At 53.8% G+C, this 15992-nt stretch overlaps 1 protein-coding gene across 1 annotated transcript in view; it reads right to left on the bottom strand.

The window, feature by feature from the left end:
- Positions 1-15992, bottom strand: part of HDAC3 (histone deacetylase 3) — a 352192-nt gene that overhangs the window by 205835 nt on the left and 130365 nt on the right. The window contains exon 2 of the mRNA XM_051630907.1: positions 14532-14575. The gene's annotated coding sequence lies outside the window, so the exon portion shown is untranslated. The remainder of the gene's footprint in view (positions 1-14531; positions 14576-15992) is intronic.

Genomic DNA, 15992 nt, shown 5'->3' with positions numbered 1-15992 from the left:
AGGACTGCTGCACCATGGCACCCCATGTCCTCAGGGTCCCCAAGGATGTTAGGGGGGCATCTTGCATGTCAGGCACTGTCTGACTCTGGTTAACCCCTCTGAACTCTCCTCTGCAAACTCTGCAGCAAGGTCAAGCCCCTCTGAGGAGCTGGGCAGCCCTCAGAGCCTTCTCCAGGCCTCTCTTATCCTTTGCTCCTTGACAAGGAGGCCATGGAGATGATGGGAGGGCTGGAGCAGCTCTGCTCTGGAGCCAGGCTGGGAGAGTTGGGGTGTTGAGCCTGGAGAGGAGAAGGCTCCAGGGAGACCTTAGAGCACCTTCCAGTGCCTGAAGGGGCTCCAGGAAAGCTGGGGAGGGGCTTGGGACAAGGGCAGGGAGGGAGAGGACAAGGGGGAATGGATGAAAACTGGAAGAGGGAGATTGAGGTGAGACATGAGGAGGAAATTCTTGGGTGTGAGGGTGGTGAGAGCCTGGCCCAGGTTGCCCAGGGAAGCTGTGGCTGCCCCATCCCTGGCAGTGTTGAAGGGCAGGTTGGATGGGGCTTGGAGCAGCCTGGGCTGGTGGGAGGTGTCCCTGCCCATGCAGGGGGGTTGGAACTGGGTGATCTTTAAGTCCTTTCCACCCCAAACCAGTCTGGGATCCTATGAAGAATAAAAAAAGAGCTGCCAAAGCAGGGAGCAGCAGCAGGGCTGGGAGAGGAGGCAGGGGGCACGGCTGCAGTCACCCAGCTCTCCCTGCTGCTGCACCCCCCAGGGTCTGCTCCATCCCCAGCCAAGTACTGGGCACTGAAGAGCTTCTTCTGGGCAAGCCCAGGGCTCTGCTTTCACCAGCACTCAGTGCTGCAGAGTTTTCTCTCTGCAGAATTTGGGCCAAAGTCTCTGCTCCAGGCTAAACCCAGCAACGCCTCTCGTACTTTGCAGAGAAAAATCTCCTGATGATGAGGACGTGTGACTGGTCCAGAGAAGCTCAGCAGAGCCTGCAGAACCCAGGGCTGCAGGTCTTGAAGCAGGAACCTGTCCTGCTCCTCTGGGCCTGGGCCTTGGAGGGCTCTTCCCTGTGCAAGGAGGCATTTTGTCCAGATGACCTAGAATTCAACATTTCTGTCCCGGATCCGTCTAGCAGATGTACCAACCATCACTGTTTCTACCTCTCTATCTGATTAGGACCTTCCTGGCTGCCTCTGTCACATTTCCAGCTCAGCGTGGCTCCACTTGAAGCTCCTGAGACCCTCAGAGCTCCTCAAGGAAGGAGCCTGAAAGCAGAACCCACACCTCCTCCACCTCCAGGGCTGCCTTTTACACCAGCCCTCTGATTGCTGGCACAAAAGCCTGTGTCAGGAGGCCAGGGGTGCCCGGGGTAAGTCAGAGGGGTCTCACCCCCTTCCCTCCCCCCTGCTCCTGCTGGAAACTGCCTCAATTTTCCTCTTTTCCAGCAGTTTCCCTGCCTATGGGCTCCATTGTTGCCTTGAAGATGGAGCCGTAAAGTTATCGCTGCTGGGATCGCTGTCTTTTCATGAAAGCTGCTGTATTTCCTTTTCCCAAATCCTCTGGTAATTTCCTGCTTCTCTGTAACTTAAACAACTCTATTGTCAGTCTCTCTTTTTTTCCACAAGCTCAGTCCCACCCCTGTTCCCTGCTGCCTCCCCCCAGCCCTGCTGAGCCTGGCAGGTTCACGCGGCCTTTGCTCAAGAACGATATTGGACAATTTGACAAGGTTTGCTTGGTTTGCTTATTGTCTGCAGATGCTTCTTTAGCTTTTGCTTTTTCTTTTCCTTTTTTTCTTTTTGGTTAAAGGCAGATTTTTAGAAGGCTGTGAAGCCGTTCAGCCATTTGAGAGTCATCATTAATTTAATCTTCTTCCTAATTTATTAATGGCTTCGACTTTCTCGCCAGTGTTTGAGGCTCCCTTGATATATTTGTAAGAGCCCTTTTATTCCCCTTCAACTCTTTGGCAGGACTTTTGCTGGGAGCTGCTCTCACGTCAGGTTCTCCCCATGCCATCCCCCAAAAAATCACCCCTTTTTTTTCCTCAGGTCTTTCTGAGCAGGCAGGAGGTTGGGGAGGGGGGGACACACACACACGATTCGGTTCTGGATCTCGCTGCTTTATTAATTACAGCCCAGCAAAGGTGCAACCTGCCCTGAGCTGCTACAGCAGCCCTGGAATTAGAGGAGCAATCTCTCCTCATCAACTGGACTCTGCAGGCAAGCCCTGGAGCTGCTGGCACACACCAGCCAGCAGATGATAAATGGAGTAAACTGATCAGCAAACATCACTTACAGAGCGGGAGAAAGTGCCGAGACTGACCTGCAACATCACATTCATTAGGCTTAATCCATCACTGGTCCAAGTCCACTGTGAGGCATGAGGTGGAGAAGAGGAGGCTCCAGGGAGACCTCAGAGCAGCTTCCAGTGCCTGAAGGGGCTCCAGGAAAGCTGGGGAGGGGCTTGGGACACGGGCAGGGAGGGAGAGGACAAGGGGGAATGGATGAAAACTGGAGGAGGGGAGATTGAGATTTTAGGAAGAATTTCTTTGCTGTGAGGGTGGTGAGAGCCTGGCCCAGGTTGCCCAGGGAAGCTGTGGCTGCCCCATCCCTGGCAGTGTTGAAGGGCAGGTTGGATGGGGCTTGGAGCAGCCTGGGCTGGTGGGAGGTGTCCCTGCCCATGCAAGGGGGTTGGAATGAGATGATATTGAAGGTCTCTTCCAACCCAACCCATTCTATGATCCTAAGAAGATCCCAGTGACTGCAAATCCCTCTGAAGTGCTGCAGAGCTTCCCCCCCCCCTCAAAGCTCCCTGGAACTTGAAACATGGGAATAACTGATCCACTGGTCACCCAGCTTGTAGGAACTGGGTCTTGCCAAAGAGCTGCTGGGAGAACAAGAGGTGGGATCTGCTGGGGGGGGGGGGGGCTTCTGCTCCAGAGCCTCCATGGGGGACAAATTGGAGCAGACTGGGATGTCCCACTGCTGGGGAGCTGGTCAGGCAGGTCCTGGGAGCACCTCGACCTCTCAGCTCTGCCCAGATGGTGCCACCCCCCTGCACTCCCTCAGGGGCTTGGCACCAACACCCTCACCTGCCCAGCACCCACAGCCAGGGAGCAGCTGGTTCCCCCAAGGAGACAGTGTCCCACGGCTGCTCTGTGAAGCCTTGGAGACCACAGGAGGAAGGAAGGAGCTGCATTTTTACACAACATGCTGAGGATGTGACTATTTTATTTTATTTTACTTTATTTTATTTTACTTTATTTTATTTTATTATTTTATTATATTTTATTATTTTTATTTCATTTTATATTTTATTTTATTTTATTATTTTAATTACTTTTTATTCTTCTTTATTCTTCTTTATTCTTTTAATTTTATTTTATACTTTATTTTATCTTATTTAATACTATTTTATTTAATTTTATTAATTTTTATTCTTTTTATTTTATACTTTTTATTTAATTTCATTTTATATTTTTATTTCATTTTACACCTTTTATCTCATTTTATTTCATTGTATTTATTTTATTAATTTTTATACCTTTTATTTTATACTTTTTATTTTCTTTCGTTTTACACTTTTGATTTCATTTCATACTTTTAAATTTAATTTTATCTTCTTTTATTTTATCTCCTTTTATTTTATCATTCCTTCATTTGCAAACCAAACAATCCCATCAAAGTCAGATTTCCTCTTCTAGAAAGTTCTGGAAGCATTTCTTTTGGATCAGTCCAAACGTTCAGTGTCAACAAAGCCAAAAGATGTCACTGCAAGTTGGACTTCTTCAAACAGGAGGAGAAAATAACACTTCCATTAAACTTGTCCAGAAATGTCACGTTGAACAAAGAGATCAATTCCTCAGCCTGGAAATCTTGAAACAGGCATTTTGATAGCACTGGAATAGTTAATCCTATTAAAGATAAGATGGGAGACTGGAGAGCAGGGTAGGAGAAAGGGCCCTGGGGGTCCTGGTGGGCAGGAGGATGACCATGAGCCAGCAATGTGCCCTGGAGGCCAAGAAGGCCAATGGATCCTGGGGTGGGTTAGAAAGGGGGTGGTTAGTGGGTCAGGGAGGTTCTCCTCCCCCTCTGTTCTGCCCTGGTGAGGCCACATCTGGAATGTTGTGTCCAGTTCTGGGCCCCTCAGTTCCAGCAGGACAGGGAACTGCTGGAAAGAGGCCAGGGCAGAGCCACAGAGATGCTGGAGGGAGTGGAACATCTCCCTGCTGAGGAAAGGCTGAGGGAGCTGGGGCTCTTGAGCTTGGAGAAGAGGAGGCTGAGGGGAGACCTCACCCATGGTTACAGATGTGTAAAGGGCAGTGTCAGGAGGACAGAGCCAGGCTTTGTTCAGTGATGTCCAGTGACAGGACAAGGGGCAGTGGGTGCAAACTGGAGCACAGGAGGTTCCATGGGAACATCAGGAAGAACTTCTTTCCTGTGAGGGTGACAGAGCCCTGGGCCAGGCTGCCCAGAGAGGCTGTGGAGTCTCCTTCTCTGCAGACATTCCACCCCCTGGACACGTTCCTGTGTGATGTGCTCTGGGTGCCCCTGCTCTGGCAGGGGGGTTGGGCTGGGTGATCTTTCCAGCTCCCTTCCAACCTCCAACCACCATGGAAGAGGTTTTGAGAGAGCCTCTCAAAGGCAGCACCCAGCACCTCTTGCCTGGCCGTGGCACACTGGGCTCTTCAAGTGACTCTGAAATCATCCAACCATAAAAACACCCCATTTTTGGGGGACAGGTCATGAAACCCTGGTTTGTTTTGCTTGGGTTTGGGTTGGATCTGCCAGGTTCCCACCAGCACTGAAGCTTGAATTCCTTGTGTGTCCCTCCCACAGCTGAGTCTCTCCCCAGTGCCACCTCCCAGGGACACTTCAGCCTTGGTAGGACTGATGAACTTCTGTGGGACTTCATTACAGAGCAAAATCAAGTTGGGAGGACAAAAAAAAAAAAAAAAGAGAAATATCACCATGAACTGGGACTGTCAAAGCACCAAACGTGTTCCCAGATGACAAGAAATGAGCCCAACAGAGCTGGGGCTCCTCACCCTGCTGGTTTTGCTCAGGGGTGGTTTGGGTCTTGCCCTTCCCTTGCTGCAAACTGGGACGTGTGGGGCAGCCCCCCTGGTATCTGCAGGGTCTGTCCCCGTGGGGTGGTGGCTGCTCTGTCCCCCCATCCCCTCCAACCCCCTGCCCACTTTCAACTTGCCCACCCAACAGGTCTCACCTTCAGTCCTCCCTGGGATCATCACTCCTGGCTGTGGAGCACCAAAAAAAAAAATCCCCATCTCTCCCACTCCCACCTCTCTCTGCCCCCCCAGTTTGTTGTGACTTCAAACACTTTTGATTTGTTGGGTTTGGGTGTATTTTTTTTCCACTCAAAGATTAAGGAATACACAGCTCCTTGGTGGCATCAAACACGGGGGTTTTAGCCAACACTGGGGCTGCACTGGTGACATTTTTTCAACCAACTTGCTCTTGGCTGTAACATCCAGCCCCCCTGCCCACCCAGCACCCCCAGGCAGGGCAGAGCAGCAGTGCCCTGCCCATGGCTGCCTGCCCTGCCCCTGTTGGTACCCAGGAACCTGCTCAGAAGCCAGGTGGGACCTTGTCCCCCACCTTAGCGTGTCCTTACTGGCCACCAATGCACTTGCAAATCCAGGAAGAAATTCTTCACTCTCAGGGTGGTGAGGAACTGGGGTGGGTTGCCCAGGGAGGTTGTTGATGCCCCATCCCTGAAGGTTTTTAAGGCCAGGCTGGAGGAGGTTTGTGCAGCCTGGTCTAGTGGCTCCCTGCTCATGGCAGGGGGGTTGGAACTAGATTATAATTAAGGTCCCTTCTAACCTTAATGATTCTATGATTCTGTGATCCCAGAATGAAGGAGACAGTGCTGGGATAACACCATTCTGCTGGGGACATGGCCAACCTGAGTTGAACACACCATGTGGCAGCTCTGGGACCTTGGTGGGGTTCCTGTCCCAGAGGGAACAAGCCCCTGGTTGGAGGGCAATGCCTTGGAGCAAGTGGTGCTGCTGGAGGGCTGAGCATCCTGGAGGAGAAGCACCAGGTTGCCCAGGGAAGCTGTGGCTGCCCCATCCCTGGCAGTGTTGAAGGGCAGGTTGGATGGGGCTTGGAGCAACCTGGGCTGGTGGGAGGTGTCCCTGCCCATGGGTCCCTGTGATTCAGGGTCTTATTCCCAGAGCAACTCCTGGAAAGGCAAACAGGAGAGGGGTGAGCCCAGAGCAAAGACCTTCTCCCACACATGCAGCAGCACAGAGCACCTCTTATTGTCACAACCAGCAGCAGAAGTGGCTTGGGCAGCTTGAGGACAGCTGAGTCCCCTCCCAGTGCTCCTCTGGAGTGCCAGGCATCTGGCTGCTGAGTGTCACTGGGCTCAGTCATTCCAGTGTCAGGTCGGGTTTTTTTTTCAGCTGGATAAAAGCAGAAATCACCAGCCCTTGGACTGGAATGCCCCGTGGTTGCTTGACAGCAGAAGCCAAGCTCAGCCACAGCCACACCAACAGGAACACACAATGAGAAGATCTCATTCCAGAGAGGAGAAAAGCAGGCAGCTGAGCAGGAGAAGGGCTGGGTTTCTGCTGCAGGCTCCAGGGGAAGGTGGGAGGACAAAAGAAACAGGGAAACGCTGCTCTGGGCTGACTCACAGTTCACTTGACCCCAAAGAACAAATGTCTGCTGGAGTGAGCACACCCAGTGATGACAAGCAGGTGTCACCTGGGTCCACCTGGGTGCTGGCACCAGCTGTGCCTGTCCCCCAGCAGCCCTGCCCTTCCCTGGCACAGGCAGCCAGGCTTCCTCCCAGTGCCTCCTCACCCACCCACCAGTATTTAACTCTGTGGAAAAACATCCATCTCTGCAGGATGGGCTCTGAAGGTCAAAAAGGACTCGCTCCCAGCTCTTGGGTGCTCTCAGGGAGTGTCCTTGCACCCCAGCTCCAAACCTGCTTCTCTAAGAGATGACTTATTCCTGCTTCTTCTCATGTACTTGGACCTTCAAGACCATCTAGATCCAACCCCCCTGCATGGGCAGGGACACCTCCCACCAGCCCAGGCTGCTCCAAGCCCCATCCAACCTGCCCTTCAACACTGCCAGGGATGGGGCAGCCACAGCTTCCCTGGGCAACCTGGGCCAGGCTCTCACCACCCTCACAGCAAAGAATTTCCTCCTCATGTCTCACCTCAATCTCCCTCTTCCAGTTTTAATCCATCCCCCTCATCCCATCCCTCCCAAGCCCCTCCCCAGCTTTCCTGGAGCCCCTTCAGGCACTGGAAGGTGCTCTAAGGTCTCCCTGGAGCCTTCTCTTCTCCAGGCTGAACACCCCAACTCTCCCAGCCTGGCTCCAGAGCAGAGCTGCTCAGACCATCTCTGTGGCCTCCTCTGGACTTGCTCCAACAGCTCCATGTCCTTCTTGTGTTGGAGACTCTAAAACTGGCCCCAGCCCTGCAGAGGGGTCTCACCTGAGCAGAGCAGAGGGAAACAATCCATGTTTTCAGCCCTAAAATGTGGAGTAAATATGCATTAGAGAAGGGGTGAGAGACCCTTACGGGAGGAGAGAGGGATGCCTGGCAGTCCCTGTCACCAGCCTGATGCAGATGCACAGGATTTCTCCAAGAGCTGATGTCCACAGGGTGTCAAGTCAAGGAGCTGCTGCTGCTGCTGCTGCCAGTGCTGGAGAGGAGCTGGCCCAAGAGGAGCTGTGAAGTGGAAGCTGAAACTTCTGCACCAGCACTGGGACCTGCTGCACTTGGTGATCTGGGCCCTGCCTGCCCCACTGAATGTCCTGAGCTGTCAGGTTGGGTGGAGAAGTGTTAGGCTGGATGGAGAAGTGTCAGGTCAGCCTCGTCAGGTCACACCATGGGCAGAAGACAGGGTGTCAGCAGCATCATGTGCAGCCCTCACCAGCTGCAGGGTCTCAGGGGACTTTGAGGAGAATGAAAGAAGTGACATCTCGAAGGGATGTGGCTTGGCTTTCAGCAGGGATGGGGGACAGCTGAGCTTCTCACCTCCATGGGCCCACTGGTGTTTTATCACTCATCAGTAGAAGCCAAGACATTCTTATTCTCAACAACCATCCATGGAAGAGATGTGACCAACACTGAGACTGGGCCACCACGTCGTGAGTGTCTTGCGTTGTCAGGTTTGATGAAGGGGTGGGGTGTGTGGCAGGTGACACACCTGGACAGCTGCCCTTTGCACCCACTTGGTGCCCAACCTTTGGGCAGCAGGCAGGGAAAAAAAAGCAGTGAGGCACCAGAGCCACTGCAGGAGACCAGCCAGCTCATCCATGCAAGCCCGTTTGATCTGCTGAAGGTGATCTTGCTCTAGCAGGGGGTGGGACTAGGTGACCTTCAGAGGTCCCTTCCAGCCCTGACGACTCTATGACTAAGCCTGGAGCTCAGAGCTCAGCAGCTCTGGATGCTCACAGAGCCTGAGGTCTCCAGGGGTCAGCAGAACCAGGAGGTCCCAGCTCCCTCCCAGCCTGTTCAGCATGGTGTGTAGCCCATCACACAAACTGCTCAACACACTTTGCTGTGACTTCTCATCTCTGAAGGTTGCTCCAGGACTGCCCCAGCAGACCCGTGGCTTGTTCAGCCCTGTTTTCCTTCCTCTCTGTGTCACCCGTTAGCTCCAAGGGTTCTCCCTGAGCCTCCTGGGAGCATTTTTGGAGAGCAGGATGCCCTCTGAGCCATCCTGGTGGGCAGGCAGGACAAACTCTTCCAAAGAAGGGGAGGAGGCCATGTTAGGAACCTGAGAGCCATCAGGGCTGGCAAGATTGCTTCTGGTGAGGCCTCACTAATGTGCCATCTGCAGCACTGGTGGGTTTCTGCCTCCAGGACATCTTGCAGGTCAGCTCACACCTGCTTTTTTCCACCACTGACCCAACCTGGCAGTTTATGGCCCTTCAGTGACTGACCCCCCCAAGCGAGCTCCACTTGGACGTGGTGTGAACTTCGGGGTTGTCCTGTTCTGGGGTGGGAGTTGGACTTGGTGATCCAGGCTCTTTGGGGAGGTGGTTGAGCCATCATCTCTGGAGACACCTAAAAAGACAGACGTGGTGCCAGGGGACAGGGCTTAGTGGTGGATGTAGCAGAGTTAGGGTGGTGGTGATGATGACCTTGAAGGTCTTTTCCAACCAGCACAATGTTATGAGACTATGTTCTGTGATGCTTTTCTTTTGCTCCCAGCTGCAGCTGAAGTTCCTCCATCAGTCCCTGACCTCCCATCTATTCTACTGAATTCTTTCTCAGGTCTCACTGCAGCTTTCAAGGTCACCCAATCACTTTTGTTTGACATTCCCCTGCTGCAGTGCCTTGGCCTCCTCCTTTGAATCCTCAGCAGGTCCTAGCAGCAGTTTCCCACCTTTGGTGCAAAGATCATTAGTGGAAATACAAAGCAAAATCAGATCCCAGGAGGATCTTGGAGGAACTCCATTAGCAGTTGCCTGCAGCTCCAAGCTTGCTGTTCTACCTCCACCCATTGCTGCTTCCCCTCCAGCCATTTCCCATCTTACCCCTGCTCCTTGTCATTTCTCCATTAATCCCCATCTTCACCAGTTTAATTAATAATTTCTCATGTGCATTACATCAGCTGCTTGAGTGAGGCTCAGGGAGATGAGATCTACCTCAATTCTTTTGTCTGGGAAAGGAGACACCTCCCTGAAGCCAACCTAGGAAGCCAACCTGCCCCAGTTGGTAAATCCAGGTGGTATTTAATACCTCCTTCTTTTTCCTTCAGTGCTTTTAATTACAATTTGCTTTAAAATCTGTTCTAAAGCCTGGCCTGCTATTGAGGTCAGGTCTCAAGTCACCTCTTCTCCAAACCATGTTCTTCCCTCTTCCTGGTCACTCAGAGGCTCCTGTGGTACCAGCACTGATGTGGTCCAGAAGAAGAAAGCTGGTGGAAATGCAGCCCAGGCAAGGGAACCACCACACATCTGAACCTCTCCAGGATGGAGCCTCTTGCTCAGGAGAAGTTCCCCACCATGTGCAGGAAGCAAGGTGTCTACACAGGGTGCTGGGGAGTTCAGGGTCCAGGTCACCCTGTGTCTCCAGTAGGTGATGGTGCCTGATGATGCTGCAAAGATCACCTCCCTGCAGAGGATATCTGCACATCTGCAGGGCTCTGTGGGATCAAGCTGGGCCTGTTGGACAGGATCAGTCACCAGGTGACAGCAGAGTAAGGCTGGAAGGACCCTCATCATCTCTACATCTAAAGTCATTAGCCAGGGAGAAGAGTGAAAAGAAAAGCAAAAAGAAGGAAGGGACATCCCAGGAGAGAGAAAGTGTGAGCAGTTGTAGGAGACCCCCCCAGATGGATCCCTGCTGGGGAAAGCCAGGAGTCTGACCCAGGCCAGAGACCTACAGAGCTTGGAAAAGAGAGACTGAGGGACTGGTAGCACTACCCTGAGACAAGGAAGCCAAGGGAGGAGGAACCAGGGCAGCTTGTGAACCACAGGAGATGGGACACCACGAATGTACCCCCATTTCCTGCTGACACCCCTGTCCTGAACCCCCTCCAAGACTCCCATCTCCTGGAAACCAGTGCAGGGATGCACTGTGCCCACAGGGTTCTCTTCACCAGTGGGGAACCCTCTCCTGCCCCTTTGTGCTGCTGATTGATGAGGCTGTTGATGTTTTGGGGGGATGTTCTCCTCCTCGTGCACCTGAGGCTGCTTGGGGCAGGTGCTCACCAAGGCCACCAGCCCTGCAAAGGACTTCTCCTGGCTCAGCTCATGTATAAACCATGGGACTGCCCCAGAATGTTTAACCCAGAAAAATAAATGCTGGCTGAGAGATGTGAGATAGCTCTCTAGAAATATTTTTGGGAGCAAGAAAGGGAGGGGAAGGTAAACAGCAGCACGGCTGCTTGGTATTTAAACTGGAGGCCAGTGTTGGCAGAAGAGCAAATGGGATAAACTATTCATGAATGTATTTTGAGGAGAAATTGGAAGAGCTGCTGAAGCCATCAGAAGATCAGGGGGGCTGGGGAAAAGCCTCCCAAGAGGAGCTGGGAAGGGTTGGCTCAGAGCCTCCCGGGGTGAGCAGGTCACCCTGCTCCCAAGGGCAAGGAGGGAGGGTTTCCCAGCCCAGGGGTCCACACAGGAGGAGCTACACCATGGCCTGTTGCTGCCTCCAACCCTCCACCCTGCTCAGGTGCCATCACTGCCCCAGGAGCCTGGTGCTGTGCTTTGCTGTGGGCTCAAAGCTCCCTCTGGGCAGGCAGGGACCAGCACTCTTGGAATCACCAACCCTGAACATCACCCTTTCCTTACTTATCCAGCTCTTGGTTTTCTTTTCTTTAGGAAAGGAAACATTTTCTTTCCCAGAAACCTCTCTCCTCTAAGCTGGTCTTCTAACAGGTCCTCTGTTCCAGCAGGACAAGCAAGATTATGGCAAATCCCCAAACTCTTTGCTGGGAAAGGGACCCCTGAAACACAAGTGAGTGGGGCAGTGAGGGACAGAGGTGGTGGTCACCTAGTGGGAGAGGAGCCACTGTCACCCAGGAGGGGTTGGAAATCCTTCCCAAGGAGCTCTTTGGGTTTGGTATGAGCCCCTGTGGTGATGGGGATGGGTGAGGAGGGGACAGGGTGGCCAGCAGGGCATGGGCTCTGAAGGACCCCCCATGACTGGAGGTCACTCTCACACCAGCACCGTGCCCAGGCTGTGTCCCCACAGCAGGACAGGAATGAGGTGACAGGCCTGGGTGTCTTCCCCAACACATTACCTGGCAGCATGAGGAACCTGCCACAGGCACCGGGGTGTGAAAAGTCATCTCCCCGTGTGCTCCTGCCTGAGCTTTGTGTGGAGGAGCTGTTCTCATCTCCTGGTAGGTCCTTGCGTTGAACAAGGGCATCAAATGGCTGCAGCAGCAGCTGCAACAAGCCCTTGGAACACGTCTGGTGAGGAGCAGCTGGGGGAGCTGGGGGTGTCCAGCCTGGAGAGCAGGAGGTGAGGGGAGACCTGCTGGCTCTGCAGCTGCCTGAGAGGAGGTTGGAGCTGGGGGGGTTGGTCTCTTCTCCCAAGGAACAAGGGATAGAACAAGAGGAAATGGGCTCAAGTTGCACCAGGGGAGGTTGAGATTGGATCTTGGGAACAATTTCTTCATGGCAAGGGTTGTCAGGCCCTGGCCCAGGCTGCCCAGGGCAGGGGGGGAGTCCCCATTCCTGGAGGGGTTTCCAAGCCCTGGAGATGGTGCTGAGGGACATGGGGCAGGGGTGGCCTTGGCAGGGCTGGGGGCACAGTTGGACTGGATGACCTGAAAGGGCTTTTCCAACCCACATGATTCTGTGGTTCTGCAAGATGCACTCCAGACTGGAGCCCCTCCAAGAGGCCCCTGCCCTCCCCAGCCCTGCACCCTGCTTGCCCCCATCCCTCCATCTTCCCCACCCTGCTCCTTGCTCTCTCCTCCCTCTGTTTCCCTGGGACACTGGCACAGCTGGCACAGCTGCCAGCTCTTCCAGGGCTGCTCTGACCTTGCTCCTGCCCTTCATCTGATGGATCCACGGAGAGGTTCCCCTCACCCTGCACCCAACTCCCAGCAGGCTTCTCTGGGGTCACCAGGCAGGGTACATCCAACAGGTCACCTCCCACCTTCAGGGACCCGTATCCCAAATCAACACAAGTGCCTGTGAACCAGCAACCAAAAAAAGCCTGTGTTTGTATTTCTGCCTTCCTTTTTCTGATTCCCCCAACAACATATGTTTAGCAGCAGATGCTTCCCGTGGGAAGGTGACCAAAGCAGGGACACCTCTGCCTGACCCTCTTTCCACGCTGTGCAGACCCAAAGGGAAAAAGAAGAGCAAACATTTGTTTTCAGAGGTCCAGGAAGCTGCACTTCCACCCTTTGGAAAGTCTCTCTGTGTTTGCAAAGATCTGTGCTTACCAGCCCTGGTGCATAAACAACTGTGTCCTCTTCCCAGCCTGCATTTATCTCCCAACAAAACTCCAATGCAGATGATATACAAATGAGGTGTAGCTGAGGAGTTCTTGGGGAGTTCCCAAAGCAGCCTGATGTGCTGAAAACATCCCATGCCTTTGAACTAGGGAATGAAAGAGTCAGAGGAGGTCCTGGAGCTTCCCCAGAGCCTGAGTTCTGGACACCTATTGCTAAGATACGTTCTTCAGACCCTAAGAATTTGTCAGATCTTCCTAAGAAAGGCCTGAAAATGCATTTTAACAGGAGCAGGTCCTGGCCCCTGAAGCCTGGGATCACAGGAAGCTCCCAAGCAGAGGCTACTCATGGGGAGCAGCTCCTCACTGGTCCAGGAGCACATCTCCATCCCTGGGCTGGTGGGTCACTCCCTGTGTGGATCCTCTTCCATGTCACCTCCTCATTTTCCCTCACGTTCAAACACCAAAGGTGGAAGTTTGGTATGTACCAGTGCCTCCCAGTATGGGTGACTGGAGGTGCAGGACAGGGATGGAAAATTCAGCCTGTGCCTGCAGATCCCAGACAGCTTCTTGGTCATCTCTGGAGTTTGTCCAGGTGACTTTGTTGTCTCCAGAGTTTGCAGCCATGTGCTGGGGCTAAACCATGTGCTCCAGGCTGAAACCATGGGTGAGGAAGGGACTGGAGCATCTGTCTGATGAGGAAAGGCTGAGAGACCTGGGGCTGTTCAGTCTGGAGAGGAGAAGACTGAGGGGGGATCTAATGAATGTCTATCAATACATGAGGGCAGCAAGAAGGCAGGACAAGCTCTTGTCACTTGTGCCCTGGGACAGGATGAGGGGCAATGGATTCAAACTGGAGCCCAGGAGGTTCCACCTCAACATGAGGAAGAACTTCTGTCCTGTGAGGGTGACAGAGCCCTGGGACAGGCTGCCCAGAGGTTGTGGAGTCTCCTTCTCTGGAGACTTTCCAGCCCTGTCTGGATGCCTTTCTGAGTGACCTGCCCTAGTTTTGGTCCTACTCTGGCAGGGGGTTTGGATTTGATGATCTCCAGAGGTCCCTTCCAACCCCTGATATTCTGTGGTTCTGGGATTGATTCTGGGATTGATTCTGGGATTGATTCTGGGATCCTCTGCAACCTGCTCAGTAAAACAGCTTGGAGCAGCTTGTGACCTGTTCCAGTCCTCAGCTCTGCCTTTCCCTGCCACCAACACCTGGATCTCCTGCAGCAAACACCTGCTGCACCTCACTGGTTGCAGAACCACAGCTGCTGGGAGGAAAAGAGAGGTTCTCTCTGACTCTGCCCATGCTGGGGTAGCAGCAGCTCCAGGGCAGGGCTTCCAGCATTGAGCTGCAGCCCTGAGGAGCACCGGGTGGACCCTTCATGCCAACAACATCTCCTCCCTGGGCAAAAGGAGCCTGGCTTTTGTCACTTCCCAGTTCTCAACTTGCAAAACTGGCCATTCAACTTGGTAGTCTCCTGCTGACCCCTTCATGCTCCCCATCACCACCTCTGAACAGGAAACAGTGGTTTTGAGGAGCTGGTGGCAGCAGGTCTTGTCCCCTGGTCCAAGCACTCCTGAGCCCAGCCCTGGCTCTTGGGGGTCACAGACTCACAGGATGGTTGGGGTTGGAAGGGACCTCTGGAGATCATCCAGTCCAACCCTCCTGCCAGAGCAGGTCACCTGCAGCAGATCCCACAGGAACATCCAGGTGGGTTGGGAATGTCTCCAGAGATGGAGCCTCCACCTCCCTGGGCACCTTGTCCCAGGGCTCTGTCACCCTCACAGCAAAGAAGTATTTTCTCCTATTCAGGTTCAACCTCCTGTGCTCCAGTCTGTGCCCATTGCCCCTTGTCCTGTCTCTGGACACCCCTGAAAAGACTCTGGCCCCATCCTCCTGCCACCCCCTGCAGATATTGCCCAGCACTGAGCAGATCCCCCCTCAGCCTCCTCCTCTCCAGCTGAACAGCCCCAGCTCTCCCAGCCTTTCCTCACAGCCCCCTCAGCATCTCAGGGCCCTGGGCTGGACTCTCCAGCAGCTCCTTGTCCTTCCTGAACTGGGCAGCCCAGAACTGGACCCAGTTCTCCAGATGGGGCCTCAGCAGGGCAGAGCAGAGAGGCAGGAGAACCTCCCTGACCTGCTGGCCACACTCTTCCCCCAGGTCACCTTCTCAGCCACCAGGGCACGTTGCTGGCTCCTGGATCTTTGCAGCTGCAATCACCTGGGGCAGAAACAAGCACCAAGAGGGGAGTTTGTTGAACTAAAAGTGCTCTTCTGTGGAGCTCCTGAGTGTGAGATGACAACCAGGGGACTTCTCAGCTGACCTGAGCTCTGCCATTGCTCTTCAGGCAGATCAACCCCGGGGGCATCTGCAGGAACAGCTGATGGGCAGAGCTGTGCTGTCTGAGCTGGGGGGCTTTCTTCTGGGCTTGCCCTGGGAGAGCTTCATCCATACAAGTGGTATCATGTGCAAGCATCTGTGTCCCAGCCAGGCTCTCCTCCTGTTGAAAATGCCCCTTGAGAAGCAGCAGCTTAACCGTGGTGCTAACCTCAGGCAGGTGGCAACAGGCAGCTGCCTGCTCCTACAGCCTCACCCTGTGCCTTCATCTCTCTGGTTTTCACTAGGATCAACCAAAACATGTAGCCTCACAGCCTGACTCTGCAGCTATTTGCTGCCTGTCCATGGAGCACAGTGTCACCAGAGGTTCAGGGACATCAGGGGGAAAAAGATGGATCTGTGGGCCTGGGAAGGAAGGAGCCTTCTCTTCCACAAGAGTAAGCTCCTTGAGCTATGGACCCACTTGACCCAGCACCCTCATTCATAGGAAGGTTCCCGTGGTAGCAACCAGCTCCCAGGAGAGAGAACAAATTGATCAGCTCAGGTCCTGAAGACAGATTTGGGAAGGAAAACTCCTCTGGGGTGACTATCAAAACCTACCTGTGACACCCAAGCCCCTCAGGTCACAACATCTGAGGAGCCTTGCAGGCCAAGGGCTGAAAAGAGCAATCCTGCCAGGAGGCAACATGCCTGAGAGGTACTGAAGGGCTCCTCTGGCTCCATGCCACCACCTGGTTCTCCATCCCAGGAGGCTGCCAGCA

Source organism: Apus apus, chromosome 13 (assembly GCF_020740795.1).
Source record: "Apus apus isolate bApuApu2 chromosome 13, bApuApu2.pri.cur, whole genome shotgun sequence".
Lineage (NCBI taxonomy): Eukaryota > Metazoa > Chordata > Aves > Apodiformes > Apodidae > Apus > Apus apus.
Note: the sequence above shows the minus strand (reverse complement) of the source record. Positions and strands in the feature narration are given on the sequence as shown.